Genomic DNA, 16,182 nt, shown 5'->3' on the forward strand with positions numbered 1-16,182 from the left:
GGCCACCCCTACTGACGAAGTTGTGACGCGCAAGCGTATGACGCCACGCGTATATGGGGCAGAGACTCTGACGGACGAGCGGCGACTACACAGCACGGCTCCTCACAGCTCATTTGTTACTGCCTATTTGGTCCGCACAAGCCCGATTGTGCTTTTTATGTGAGTGTATCTTTTATACTTTTAATAAAGGGTTATATTGCAGTGAGCACTTAGATCTCTTGCAATTTTTTTAATATCCTCCCTGTATATTGAGCCCAAGAGATTAGCAGTCCAGCAAATGGTATCCATTGATCCGGATTCACCTATATTGAGGATTCATTGCTTCCTTATTATATTATTGAGGTGAGAGGCCATCTTGTGGCTAATCGGTGGTGGTGTTTTTGAGCACATTTCCAACTGAGACACCTATCAAGCACTTTATAAACTAAAGCCCCGTACACGCGAGTCGAAATTCGGCCAGGAATTTTCATCCGACGACTGATCTGCCGATTTTCGGCTTGTTAGTATGATGCTTCCAACAACCGACTCCGACTTTTTGGCCGAAAAAATTCTGGTGTGCAGGCTATAAAATTTTTGTGCAGTCAGTACAGATTTCGACAGGGAAAAATCCTATGAGCAAAACTGGGCATGCTCAGAGACAAAAGAACACAAAGAAAGCAATCCAACACATGACATCACTTCTGAAGTAGAATTCTGTCGTGCGGGAAAATTCGTCTGCAGTCTAGAGCACATTCCAACCAACAAAACACCACTCTGGACAAAAGATGGACGACCGGTCGGCGGAAATTCGTTGCGTGTGTACGAGGCTTAAGTTTCACACTTGGCATATTCCTGGATTGGACTTGATTTTTCAATTGCACCTTATTTGTGGCATGCACTTTATTGAAATCCTGCAGTGCCCGAAAGGTCCCCCTCCTCAAGAAGGCACATGTACAAACCTGTCGGAAGTTTTCCAAAGAACATCTAAATGATTCCGAGAAGGACTGGGAAAAAGGGCTGTGGTCAGATAAGACCAAAATTGAGCTCTTTGGCATTAACCCAACCCGTTAGGTTTGGAGGAAGAAACATGCTGACTATGACCCTAAGAACGCCATCCCTACAGTCAAACACGGAGGTGGAAACATTATACTTTGGGGCTGTTTCTCTGCTAAAGGTAAAGGCCATATAGGTAAATGTGTATACTGCGCCAACCAACATAAATAATATGAAAGCTGCTGGCACAAAACAACTGACAGACAGGTTGATATAAGCAATGAATAAAAAGAAGTGCAGCGTCACAGTTCTCTCTGATCCAGCGCTGCACTTCTTTTTATTCAAAGGTAAAGGCCAACTTTGCCGCATTGAGGAGCCAGTGGACGGCGCCATGTATTGTAAAATCTTGAATGAGAACCTTTTTCCTTCAGCCAGAGCACTGAAGATGGGTCGTGGGTGGGTCTTCCAACATGACAATGACCCATAACATACCGGCAAGGCAACAAAGGAGTGGCTCAAGAAGAAGCACATTAAGGTCATGGAGTGGCCTAGCCAGTCTCCAGACCCTAATCCTTTATAAAATTTTTGGAGGGAGCTGAAACTTTGAGTTGCCAAGAGACAGCTAAGAAACCCAAAAGAGGAAGCTCTGCTTGCTTGCTTCCTCCTCCCCTCCGCTGCCACATTGTAAGATATAGCTGGGGATCAGTGGACTGGAGTTAGAATTAAATGCCTTGGATGCTCCAACAGTGAGATATTTTCTTGCCACGTTTATATTGTAAATACACTGCTCAAATTAGAGTATAGAATTATATCAATTAAACTCCTGGGATATTGATCTGGTCAGTTAAGTAGCAGAGGGGGTTGTTAATGAGTTTCAGCTGCTTTGGTGTTAATGAAATTAACAACAGGTGCACTAGATGGGCAACAACGAGACAACCTCCAAAACAGGAATGGTTTTAAAGGTGGAGGCCACTGACATTTTTTTTCCCTACTCATCTTTTTCACTAGTTTTGCATTTGGCTGGGGTCAGTGTCACTACTGGTAGCATGAGGCGATATTTGGACCCTATAGAGGTTGCACAAGCAGTCCATCTCCTCCAGGATGGCACATCAATACGCGCCATTGCCAGAAGGTTTGCTGTGTCTCCCAGCACAGTCTCTAGAGCATGGAGGAGATTCCAGGAGGCAGGCAGTTACCCTAGGAGAGCTGGACAGGGCTGTAGAAAGCCCTTAAGCCATTAGCAGGACCGGTATCTGCTCCTTTGTGCAAAAAAAACAGGATGAGCACTGCCAGAGCCCTACAAAATGACCTCCAGCAGCCCACTGGTGTGAATGTCTTTGACCAAATAATCAGAAACAGACTTCATTAGGGTGGCTCATCCTCTAGTGGGCCCTGTGCTCACTGCCCGACACTGTGGAACTAGATTGGCATTTGCCATTGAACACCAGAATTGGCCGGTCCGCCACTGGTGTCCTGTGCTTTTCACAGATGAGAGCAGGTTCACCCTGAGCACATGTGACAGATGTGAAAGGGTCTGGAGAAGAAGTGGAGAACATTATTCTGCCTGTCACATCGTTCAGCATGACTGGTTTGGTGGTGGGTCAGTGATGGTCTGGGGTGGCATATCCATGGAGGGATGCACAGAGCTCTACAGGGTAGACAATGGCACCGTGACTGCCATTAGGTATTGGGATGGAATCCTTGGACACATTGTTAGAACCTATGCTGGTGCAGTGGGTCCTGGGTTCCTCCTGGTGCACAACAATGCCTGGCCCTTATGTGGTGAGAGTATGCAGCCAGTTCCTGGAGGATGAAGGAATTGATACCATTGAATGGCCCCCCACGCTCCCTGACTTAAATCCAAGGTACACTTTCAAAAAGCACACCAAAACGCTTGAATGCAGGAGTTTCAGAAAGTGCACCACACCCGTGATGTAATAGAAGTATATGGCTTAGTGCAGCTAACCCGCGGGAAAGCCGCAGGTGCCTGCATTGCACCTGCAGTGCATCAGTGTGAAAGCAGCCTTATAGGTATAGTACACCTCTGGGACATTACGTTTCGGTCCATCCGCTGTGACCACTTTGCACCTCAGTCTGTTCAGGAGCTCAGTGATGTCCTGGTCCAGATCTGGGAGGAAAAACCCCAGGACATCATCCATCCTCTCATTGGGAGCATGCCCCGATGTTGTCAGGCATGTATACAAGCATGCTGGGGCCATACAATCTAAAAGTACCATTTTGAGTTTCGGGGTGTCTTTGAATTCAGCTCTCCGTAGGTTGATCATTTTAATTTCCTTCAAACAATGTGGCATCCTTTGGTTCCTTACACATTACCCAGTTCATATCAGTATAGATATTCAGCATCACATTTTTCCCCTTTGAGATCTGATGCGTTTTCAAAGTGTTCCTTTAATTTTCTTGCGCAGTATATGATGGTCTATAGAAGTAGAAGAGGTTTTTTTTTTTTTTACAAAGGCTCATTAATGCCCAACAATGGTAGCATTGTGACCTCTAGTGGTTTGTTTTCAATTCACACCCTTGACTTGTCTCCATTGTGTTTGCATTAGAGCTGCACGATTCTGGCCAAAATGAGAATCACGATTTTTTAGCTTGGAATAAAGATCACGATTCTCTCACGATTCTCTGTGTAACAAAAAAAAAAATTGGGATAACTTTACTGTTACGTTTTTTTTTTTTATTCATTAAAGTCTATTAATTGCGTTTGAAAGACTGCTGCGCAAATACAGATAATACATAAAATATACAGACAAATACATAAAATATTACAACAATCGCCATTTTATTCTGTAGGGTCTCTGCTAAAAAAATATATAAAATGTTTGGGGGTTCTAAGTACTTTTCTAGCAAAAAAAAAATGATTTTAACTTGCAAGCAACAAGTGTCAGAGAAAGGTCCAGTCTTTAAGAGGTTAAACTTCCTTTCTCCCTGGCAGAAGGAAGGAAAAGATACAATGTAATCATTTTTGTTTATAGTTACTGGGAGGCTTTTTTTTTTTTTTTTCCACAGCTGTTCTCTCTGCTATGCAAAGAATCCAGCAAATGTCAGGTTCAGATTGTCAGGGGGGGTGAATCGAGATCGCGATTTTCATACGATTAATCGTGCAGCTCTAATTTGCATCACTTCCAACATTGCTCTTTGCAAATTAAATGTTTTCTCAGAACCTTTACAAATAATACACAAAAGAGAAAATGGTGCTTTTTGCATTATTACAGTAAATCAGAAATCCCAACACATACAGCTAAAACTCTCAATCATTTCCTTTGCAATCCCATCTATCCTTGCTCCCCTCTTCTTTTCTACTGGAGACATTGGGGTTGACTTACTAAAGGCAAATAGACTGTGCACTCTGCAAGTGCAGTTGCTCCAGAGCTTAGTAAATGAGGTAAAGCTTCACTTTGCAAAGAATACCCAATCACGTGCAAGGGAAAAAAAATGAATTTTTGCTTACACATGATTGGATGATGGAATACAGCAAAGCGTCTGCTCATTTACCAAGCTGTGGAGCAACTGAGTGCAAGCAGAGTGCTGAGTCTATTTTTTCCTTTAGTAAACCCCAATATGCCAAAACCCTGCCCTCCTCCATCATTGTACCCCCTCACCAAACTAATATGAGATGCCTCTCCCACCTGCAGCCTTAATAACCTCATAAAGATACGGATTCTTCTGCACCGTTCTCCTTATACCCTGCACTTTTTGGAATTGGAAAGGCATCTTCAGAGCTCAGACCACACTTATAATACGGGAGCTTCCAAGGCTGCACACTCAGTCAGTGTCTCCAAACTACAGTATCTCAAAAAAGTAAGTACACCCCACACATTTTTGTGAATATTTTATTATATCTTTTCATGTGACAGCACTGAAGAAATTACACTTTGCTACAATGTAAAGTAGTGAGTGTACAGCTTGTATAACAGTGTAAATGTGCTGTCCCCTCAAAATAACTTAACACAGCCATTAATGTCTAAACCGCTAGCAACAAAAGTGAGTACACCCCTAAGTGAAAATGTCCAAATTGGGCCCAAAGTGTCAATATTTTGTGTGGCCACCGTTATTTTCCAGAACTGCCTTAACCCTCTTCACCAGAGCTAAACAGGTTGCCACTGGAGTCCTCTTTCACTCCTCCATGACGACATCATGGAGCTGGTGGATGTTAGAGACCTTGCGCTCCTCCAACTTCCGTTTGAGGATGCTCAATAGGGTTTAGGTCTGGAGACATGCTTGGCCAGTCCATCACCTTTACCCTCAGCTTCTTTAGCAAGGCAGTGGTCATCTTGGAGGCGTGTTTGTGCTGCAGGGCAGTATTCCAACATGATAACGACTGCAGTCTCCGAAGGGAGGGGATCATGCTCTGCTTCAGTATGTCACAGTACATGTTGGCATTCATGGCTCCCTCAATGAACTGTAGCTCCCCAGTGACGACAGCACTCATGCAGCCCCAGACCATGACACACTTGTCTTTGTACTCCTCACTTGGTTGCCACCACACACACTTGACACCATCTAAACCAAATAAGTTTATCTTGGTCCCACAGGACATGGTTCCAGTAATCCATGTCCTTAGTCTGCTTGTCTTCAGCAAACAGTTTGTGGGCTTTCTTGTGTATCATCTTAAGAAGAGGCTTCCTTCTGGGACGACAGCCATGCAGGCCAATTTGATGCAGTGTGCAGCGTATGGTCTGAGCACTGACAGACTGAACCCCCCCCCCCTCCCCCCCTTCTACCTCTGCAGCAATGCTGGAACACTCATATGTCTATTTCCCAAATATATCCTCTGGATTTGACGCTGAGCACATGCACTCAACTTCTTTAGTTGACCATGGTGAGGCCTGTTCTGAGTGGAACCTGTCCTGTTAAACCGCTGTATGGTCTTGACCACCATGCTTCAGCTCAGTTTCAGGGTCTTGGCAATCTTCTAATACCCTAGGCCATCTTTATGTAGAGCAACAATTATTTTCTTCAGAACCTCAGAGAGTTCTTTGCCATGAAGTGCCATGTTATACTTCCAGTGACCAGTATGAGAGAGTGAGAGCGATAACACCAAATTTAACACACTTGCTCCACATTCAAACCTGAGACCTTGTAACACTAACGAGTCACATGACACTGGGGAGGGAAAATGGCTAATTGGGCCCAATTTGGACATTTTCACTTAGGGGTGTACTCACTTTTGTTGCCAGCGGTTTAGACATTATTGGCTGTGTGTTTGAGGGGACAGCAAATTTAACCTGTTATACAAGCTGTACACTCACTACTTTACATTGTAGCAAAGTGTCATTTCTTCAGTGTTGTCACATGAAAAGATAGAATAAAATATTTACATAAATGTGAGGGGTGTACTTACTTTTGTCAGATACAGTATGTGGGTGTATACTACCCATGTTAATCACAATATTGTAAATGTTTGTGAGCTCTCCATGAATATCTGCATAGAAGTCTTTTTTACACATCAATTAATTTTTCTGTGAAAGATTATGAGGTTACCAAGCTGAGAGACTCAATCCTAGAGGGAGGGGAATCAATCAGTACAGTACAAAGAAATTAAAGATGTAGTCCATTTAATCGGGAATTGTCAAACCTCAAGGGTTTCGGTTATTTTTTTTTTTTTATACATTTCTACAATTTAAAACTGATGAAGCGTTATATGTTTTTTCAATGATATAGTTATATAATCTTTCTTTTGCAAAAAATAATATTTCATGCAAGGTATACTCATTATCATGGTGTCATAAAGCATTATGGGTTTTCCAGAGAGAAAAACTTTTGTTGTTTGCTTTCAGACTGTCTCTCTCTAATTGAAAGTTTTTATGGAGACTTAAAGTGTTACTAAACCCACAACAGTAAAATCATAGGCGTGCGCAGGGGGTGTGCCAGGTGTGCCTGGGCACATCCTAATCACTACGTGCAGTGCCAGTTCCCCCTACTGTCCGGGTTTCCCCCGTGTTCGCCCCCCCCCCCGCCCTGCAGTGCTGCTGGCTTCCCTCCTCTCCTCCCCCCCCAGCTGCTGCAGGGGATGTTTCAGGATGGAGAGTGGGGGAAGGGGACAGGTAAGTTCTAATATTTAAAAGTCAGCAGCTACAGTATTGGTTGCTGCTGACTTTTAATTTTTTCATGGGGGGGGGGGGAATCCTCTTTAAGGGAGTAAAACCTTCCAGAAGTTTAGCTGACCATACATGGCTCATTTTCTTTTGTTCAGCCAGCAAAAAACTGAACCGATTCCTCCATTTCTACATTCGAGGTGGACGGGGAATCCTCCCCGCTGTTGTAATTGTATTCTGACAGCGGGGACTCCCTTGCTGTCAGAATACACTGACCTGTGCTGCAGAAGATTTGCTGCATGTGCTGATTGAAGCAAAATTATCCGACAAGCTCGTTCATGATAAGTCAATCTATAGATCAACTTCTCATTAATGCGAACCAGTGGCGGCTCGTCCATTGGGGGTGCAGGGGCACTGCCTCCCCTATCCATGCGTCCAGCATCCTAATCTACATGCGGGGCGCCGGACAAATGGATTCCAATAAGGGATTTTTTTTTTGTTGAAGCATGTGATTAGAGCCAGAGGCTCTAATAGGCTTCAAAAAAGGGTGGGCTCGGGGAGCAGAGCACTGTGCCCTGAGCCCACCCAGTTGTGTGACAATAGCGAATGAATATTTGCTATTATCACACTGACTCTCCTCCCAGCCAATCAGGAAGCAGGTCGTGAGACCCCTTTCCTGATTGGCTAAAAAGAGAAGTGATTTCACTTAAAGAGGGAGGGGATGTATGGGTAGAGGAGACTCACGGCCACTCGGGGAAGGAGCAGGTAAGGATGCTGGGAGGGGGGAGGAGGAAGGGGATGGTAGATTTGATTGTCCTGCTGGGGGGGGTGTTGGTTTTGCTGCCCCCCCAAATTTTTATTCACCAGCTGCCACTGATGCGAACGTACATAGATGATCTAAATTTGTCCAGTTTAACAGGATCTCGATCCATCAATGGCCAGCTTTACAGAGATTAGGAAAGGGGGAGGAGTCATCCCTATGATTCATTCTGCTTTGTGTGTAATTTGGGTTTGAGCTATTATACTCCGTTAACAACATTCTTATTCCAGCAAAGCAATTAGGTCTGTTTTGATCAGTGCCTCCAACATAACATAAAAAGCCAAACTTGACTCTTTGAACTAAAGCATTATATGCCATTGAAGTAATATATACTCCAGCTGGACGACACATTCCCAAGTCTTTCTCAAATCCAACTGAAACCACATCTATAGAAGATTAGGATATCTTTAGCCTGAATATTCCATCCTTCCAGATGTTCTCTGCCAACCAATCACAAATACATGAGAGCAGAGAAACACCTAAGTAGGAATGCAAGAGGAATTCACATATGGATACAAAGATATTAAAGAAGCATTACAAAACAATCCCTTTAACCTCTTCAGCCCTGGAAGGTTTACCCCCCTTCATGACCAGGCCATTTTTTGGGATACGGCACTGCATTAACTGACAAATGGGTGGTCATCCGACACTGTACCCAAATAAAGTTAATGTCATTTTTTCCAACAAATAGAGTTTTCTTTTGGTGATATTTTATCACCTCTGTGTTTTGTTTTTTTTTTGCCCTAAAAAGACCAACAATTCTAAAAAAAAAAAAAAAAAACAAAAAACAAAAAAAAAAAAACATTTTTACTTTTTACTATAACACATACCCAATATAAAATGTAAAAAAAATCTAATTTCTTCTTTCAATTTAGGCTAATATGTATTCTGCTATGTTTTTGGTAAAAAAAAATCCCAATAAGTGTATATTGATTGATTTGCACAAAAGTTAAAGCATCTACAAACTATTGGATATTTTTGTGGAATTTTTATTTATTTTTTTACTAGTAATGTCGGCGATCAGTGACTTACTGCAGGACTGCAACATTGCAGTGGACAAATCTGACACTAATGTAACAATTCTTGAGAACACTAGGGGGAATTGGCAAATAAATGTAACCAATTGTAGGTGTGGAAAGATTGTGCTTATAGGGGAAGGGGCTTAACTTGATCCTACTCACTGTTTACATTAGTTGTGCCCAAAACAATATTCTTCAGGCTCCGTTCACATATTGGAGTCTCGGATTGCGAATCATTGCAGAACGCGGGACACCAATGCAATTCCTATGACTTGCAATGGCACCCCAAACGCGACTCAATTTTGCTGTGATTGACACCCGATAAATTGCGGTAAAATCGCGCGAACAGAATCAGGAGAAGCCTGTCGCCCCAAAAAAGTACAAGCACTTCTTATGGGCAACAGGCGTCCCACGATTCTGTTTGCGCGATTTTACCATGATTCGTCAGGCAACAATCGCGGAAAAATCACGCTACGTTTGGGGTGCCTATGCAAGTCATGGGATTTTACCATGATTCGTCAGGCAACAATCGCGGCAAAATCACGCCGCGTTTGGGGTCCCTATGCAAGTCATGGGATTTTACCATGATTCGTCAGGCAACAATCATGGCAAAATCGTGCCGCGTTTGGGGTGCCTATGCAAGTCATGGGAATCGCATGGGCCTGCGATCCGAGAAGCCAATATGTGAACAGAGCCTCAACAACTTCAGCTCCGGAAGATTTACCACTTTTTTTTTTTTTGTCCTTTTTTCTCCACAAATAGAGCTTTCTTTTGGTGGTATTTGATTACCTATGCGGTTTTTAATTGTTTTGCGATACAAACATTAAAACGACTGACAATTTTGAAAAAAAAAAAACAATACTTTTTACTTTGTGCTATAAAACATATCAGATAAAAAATAAAAAAATAAAAATCTAATTTCTTCATAAGTTTAGGCCAATATGTATTCTGCTACATATTTTTGGTAAGAAAAATCCCAATAGGCGTATATTGATTGGTTTGCGCAAAAGTTATCGCGTCTACAAACTATGGGATATACTTATGGAATTTTTATTTATTTATTTTTTACTAGTGATGGTGGTGATCAGCGACTGATAGCGGGACTGCGATATTGTGCCGGACAAATTGGACACTGACACTTTTTTGGGAACCAGTGACACTAATACAGTGATCGGTGCTAACAATTTGCACTGTCACTTTACTAATGACACTGGTAGGGAAGGGGTTAACATCAGGGGCGATCAAAGGGTTGAGTGTGTGCCTAGCTGGTGTTTTAGTGTAGTGGGGGAGGTGCTTTTACTAGTGGAAGGCATAGATCCGTGTCCCTGCTTTGCAGTACAACAGTTCTGCCTGTGTACCAACCGATCAGCAGGTGCCGGCGGACATCGGGTCCTCGGGACCCGCTGATCAGCTCCCTCTGTGTAGAATCACAGTGGGAGCGAGCCCCCGGTGGCGCACACTCGTACCTGATACCCAGAAGTGCAGGAGTACATATATATATATATATATATATATATATATATATATACAGGGCTTTTTTTCTCAGAGAATAGGTGCAGGAACTCCTCCCTTCTGAGTCCCCCTTAACTCCACCCCCTACCCACCTCCGAGCACCGTTCCTTGGTTTCATTCCTTACCCACCTCTCAGTACCACCATTTTTAGAGAATATAGAACCAAGTATCATTTTGTGGTGCTAAGTATTTTGTATGGAATTTGTTCATGATAATAAGAAAGGCAGTAAAATATATCTAACAACAATGGACACCCCAGCGACAATAGTTCCAGCCCAGCAACAATAGACTCCCAATAGTCAGCATCAATAGACCCTTCAGCAGCCAGCAACATCAGATCCCTCCCTCAGTAGTAGATCCCTTTCAGCAACAATTGACCCCCTGCAACATAAGACCCACCACCAGCAACAATAGATCACCCACCAATAACAATAGACCTCCCCAGCAACAATCGAACCCCCTGCAAAAACAGATCCACTCCAGCAACAATAGATTCCTCAACAGCCAGCAACAAAGACTGCTCCCTCAACACTAAATCCCCCCAAGCAACAACTGACCCCCCAGCAACAAAAATCCCACTCTGGCAACAATAGATCCCACACGAACAACAGAAGACCTTCCCAAAAACAATAGACCTCCTTCCTCCACAAAAATAGATAGCCTCCAGCAACAATAGATTCCCCAGCAGCCAGCATCAATAGACCCTCCAGCACACCCCAGCACCCCTTGCCAACACATACATTCAGTTCAGGAGGTGCCGGAACTGCGTTCCCCCGCGTTCCCGCTGAAAAAAAGCCCTGTATGTATATATATATATATATATATATATATATATATACTGTATATACGTGATTCTGCGCAGCCCTGGTTAAAGCGGAGTTCCACTCATTTTTATAATTGCCCACATTGTATTGCGCACCCATACTTATATGGTGAAATTTCTTAAGAAAGTACCTTTCATTCAGTAGTCTTCCCCGCGACTTTCGGTCACGGTTGCCTAGACAACCAGCTCATCAGCCTGGCCCGTTGACTCCTGGGATACCTATGTCATCGATCCCAGATCTAATCCCAGGGAACTAATGTGGATATGATCGTAAGATTTACTGACTGGAACAAAGCATGCCTCGCAGTATCAATATTGCATAGGCACAAGGTTGGGAGGTGCATGCTGGATAGCCAGCTGTCCGAAATCCAAGAAATAAAGCCAGGCCAGCTTCAGCTGCCCGAAACCTCCATGGCCGCAACCAGAATGGAGGGAGAAAAGAAAAATGTTAATTAAGTAAGTGATTACAATGTACATAATATACATTTTTGGAAAAAAAAAAATAATATACCAGTCCAGAGTAAAAACTTTTACAGATTATGGCTGGCAATATATTACTTCCCATTATACATTTAATAAAAGAAAGTATTTTTTTATTACTATATATTTTATATTAATATAATTTTTTATTATTACTTTATATCTTTTTATATTATATATTTTATTTATTTATTTAATTAATTAATATGGTTTTATAATATTTTTGTTCAGAGGGGGGGTTCTGTCTGTTGCCCCTTTTGCCCCCTTTTAAATCTGGCACTAGATGATGGTGAGGGTGTTTCTTTTGTTTTTTTTAATTAATTACGTTTTAAAATGTGAAAAAGTTGGTTTGCTAATGGAGAAGAGTGAAGGACATAGTGAAGGGTCAGTAGTGCACATTTTTACAAATTCACTCACATCTTCAAATAAGAACACAAGGGAATCCCTGGTGTGAACATTTTTTTTTTTTTTTTTTATTCTTTTACAATTCCCTTGACTGCCATATACATTACAAGCTGGTTGTTTTGCCATTTTTCTTTACTATGCCAAAACATAATGCTAGAATTCCTCTTTAAATATTTTATAGTGGAACACGACTCTAAATTTCATGAAATCACATCAAATAACATATGCAATTTAATAATTCATCACTACTCGTGTCAGTTTTGAACTATGTCCTATATTAATGTTTTACATCTGGTTCATGTTTTAAACAGCACTTTTTATTTCCTGCGCAGCCAAGAAAAGTTCATGTTTTCCATTAGTGAACCTGCTGCCATAAACATTACATATACATTTTCATATGCAACTCATCCATATACATGGACAAGTCTTCAATGTAATTTACTCCATCAGTGCATTCTTTATTTTGACCACTTGGTGGCACTAGTTAGCTGTATCTTACACAGTCAAGTACTTAAACTACAAATACTTTTTCTTTTTCCCATACTGTTAAAAATTGATAACAATGTCTTGTTCCATTCTAAAAACCAGTGCGTTAAACTCGTGCCGCCAATACAAAAGCAAGCCAGACTTATTTATTTGTAGAACGCCTTTTTCTATGAAGAAAAAATCAATAGATTACAAAGCTCTAAAAAACTCCCCAAGGGAGAATGAAAATTTGAAAAATCTTGCCTGTCCATGATGCATTGTTCTATGGGATTGTTTTATGCCTGTGATAAAGTGGAACGTTGACACTTGATAGAAAAAAAAATGATGATGTACTTCATGTGGAAATGAGAAAACGCTTTTCAATGAAAGGGCATTTACAAAGTCTTTTTGGTGATTTGTAACAATACAAGGCAAATCTAAGGATTATGGTTCTGTATAAATCTAACATTCAGCAGGCTCCTTAAAAAGTTTAACTCCTTAACTTACAGTCTCCAGATTAGTGTTTTCAGGCACAGTTTTCTGTATATTCCATCCAGGGGCTGACTGGTAACCTTCGGCCCAGGGGGCAAGTACAAACCAGAGGCCCATGGTGTAGCAAATCATCCCACCCCACTCTCCCTATTCCCAGCCTCCCCCTGAACCCCATTCTAGGCTGAAGCTCCGCTCCTGGTGCTCTCTACTCACTGGCCGAATCTGGGTTCCCGACCTGGCCAGCAGGAAGCAGTTGGGGGAGCTGGGACAGCTCGGTCGGGGCTGCCTGGGGGAGGAGAGTCTCCAGTGGGGCATGGAACAGGCCTCTGCTTAGACACAGTTTACACCATCCATGCTGGGTAAGAGACCTGCGCTCTGTCCGTCTCCTCATACCACACTCAGTAGGTCAGCAGTGGGGACTTTTTAGTTCTTTTCACCCGAAATCCTTTAGGCCTGTCTGTGGCCAGAGCTATCTTACCTAATGGGCATGCTGGGCAGTTGCCCGGGGGGCCCACTTCCCCGGGGGCCCCACCTGCCCCAGTGACCCAGCCCCCGCCAAGCATTATTCCCAATTCCCGTGTTGATCCTGATTCGCCTGTCGGCCCTGTGCTGCTGTCAGGCCACTTGAGCAGTGGAGGGAAAGCCCACAATTGCAGGAATGCCTGTCCGCCTCCACCAGAACAGGCACGGACTCCCACGGGAACAGGCACGGAACAGAGTCTCACTCCTGTACGTGTGAGTGTTCACCAAACCCAGCCATCAAACTTGGAAGCAGTCATTAGCCTTACACTGCTGTACCAATAAATATATCCCTATCGATAATTTGCATTTTTATTCTCGTGGGTGATTGTGTAGGCAGGGCCCCAGTGCACTGCATTGCCCGGGTCCCTTTAATGCTCTTAAGATGGCACTGTCTGTGGCAGAAGGGGTGCAGACTTTTTACAGGGCATCAGAGCTGCCTGGGGGGCAATTGCCCACCTTCCCCCTGGCCCAGTCCTGTCCTAGTGGTTCCCGATCAAACAAACAATTCTGTGCACGTGAGAAAGGCAAAGTGTGCAAAAAAAGAAAAAGGTTTTATGAGGTTGCATAAAGGTGATGAGTTCCCCTGCTAGATGAAGAGGATAGCCCAACCTCTTGTGCTCATGTTCTGTGTTAGGTCTCTGGTGTTGAACCTGGCTTCCTAACTGTCACTAGGGGGCCCTACATATGTAACAAAGAAATATGGCTGACCCCTGTACATAGAGATTTAATAATTATGCCCTGAATCAAAAACTAAGACACAATAGTAAGAATAAATAAGGGTAAATAAACAGATAAGGCTCTTAGGAATAAAGTGGAAGAGATATAAAATATAGAAGAAGAGTGAGAGAGAAAAGAAGAGATGCTGAGAGAGTGACAGGAGGAGACATAGAGCGATAGGAAGAGAGAGAGAAACAGAGGGGTAACAAGAGAGAGATAGAGAGAGATGGAGAGATAGAAAGAGAGAGATAGAATGTGAGAACTGGAAAAATAGAATGAGAGAGCTGGAGATAGCTTGAAAGATAGAAAGAGAGAGATGGAAAGATAGAGACAGATAGAGAAATAGGATGAGAGAGTTGAAAAGATAGAGCTAGAGTGATGAACATAGAGAAGGGGAGAGCTGGAGAGAGCTGGAGAGATAGAGAGAGAAAAAGAGAGAGAGAGAGAGAGAGAGAGAGAGAGAGAGAAATAGGATGAGAGAGCTGAAAAGATAGAAAGAAAGAGATGGAGATATAGGAGAGAGATATAGAAAGAGAGAGATGGAAAGGCTGGAGAGATAGAAAGTGAATAAATTGAGAGATAAAAAAGAAAAGGATGGAGAGATAGACAGAGAGAGCTGGAGAGAAAGCGAGAGAGAGCGAGAGCGAGATAGTGGGATAGAAAGAGAGAGCTGGAGAGAGAGGAAAAGAGAGATTGGGATATAGAAAGAGAGATAGATAGAGAGGAGGAGAGGAGAGAGATGGAGGTTAGGGAGGAAAAAGAGATAAATAGGAAGAAGAGGGAGGGATAGGAAGAGAGAAAGAGGTAGAGAGAGAAACTGAGAGAAGGGAAAAGAGACAGAGGTGAAGGGATAGAAAGAGATGGAGCAAAAAAGGAAGTGTCAGGAAGAGAGTGAGATATAGAGAGATGGAAAGATATACAGAAGATAATAAGAGAGAGAGTTAGAAAGAGAGAGATCGAGAATATAGGATGAGAGAGCTGAAAATATAGAAAGAGAGAGATGGAAATAGCTGGAGACCTAAAAAGTGAAAAATGGAGAGATAAAAAGAAAGAAAGAAATGGAGAGAGAGAGAGAGATACTGAAAGATGGGAAGAGAGAGAGAGAGAGACTGAGAGAGAGAGAGAGAGAGAGAGATACTGAGAGATGGGAAGAGAGAGAGAGAGACAGAGATGGGAAGAGAGAGAGAGATGATTGGATAGGAAGATACAGCCCCAGGGATTGGCACAGACTGCTGTCTCGGTGCATTGTGGGGTGTGGTATAAAAGTCAGGAGCACATGTTCTGCCAGGTCTTTGGCGGGAAGCAGAGTCCTGGAAGGAAAGTGGCGGCTGCCTCCTCTTCTGCAGTGGTTGGTGTGAGGTCACAGGCAGTCGGCCTGGTGAGCCAGAAGTGAGGAGCTGAACCCAGAGGTCCAGAAGAGCTGACTAGGAGGAGTTGAGACACTGGAGAACCTGAAAAGCAGTATTGTGAGTACAGAGGATCGTGTCTATGGGCCTGACCAGGAAGGGGGGCCACACCGGAGTAGAGTAGTCAGAGGATGGGTGTCAGCTGAAGGATAGAAAGGGGGTACTAGGCGAGTGCCCTGAAGATAAGTGCTAAAGAACATTACTTCAGATTCATCTAGTGGCAGGATGAAGCGGCGGCCTTGCTGCATTCTCAGATAGAAGTCCTCAGCATTGTGAATAGTTCAAGTGTTGGAGTATCCCACTCATCCCTTCTCCCATCCCCATTTAAAATAAAACAACAAAACAACAACAACCCTAGACTGTTCATTGACTTAGCCAGAAAGTAAAGTGTTAAGATTCTGCATGCAGTTGCTATTGGTGACCCAGGGGACCCGAAAAAGTGAGAAATCCAGCCACCCTCAAGGGGGGAGGGCTACAAGAAGAGGGACAATGA

Source organism: Pelophylax lessonae (assembly GCF_965119305.1).
Source record: "Pelophylax lessonae genome assembly, chromosome: 5".
Taxonomy (NCBI): domain Eukaryota; kingdom Metazoa; phylum Chordata; class Amphibia; order Anura; family Ranidae; genus Pelophylax; species Pelophylax lessonae.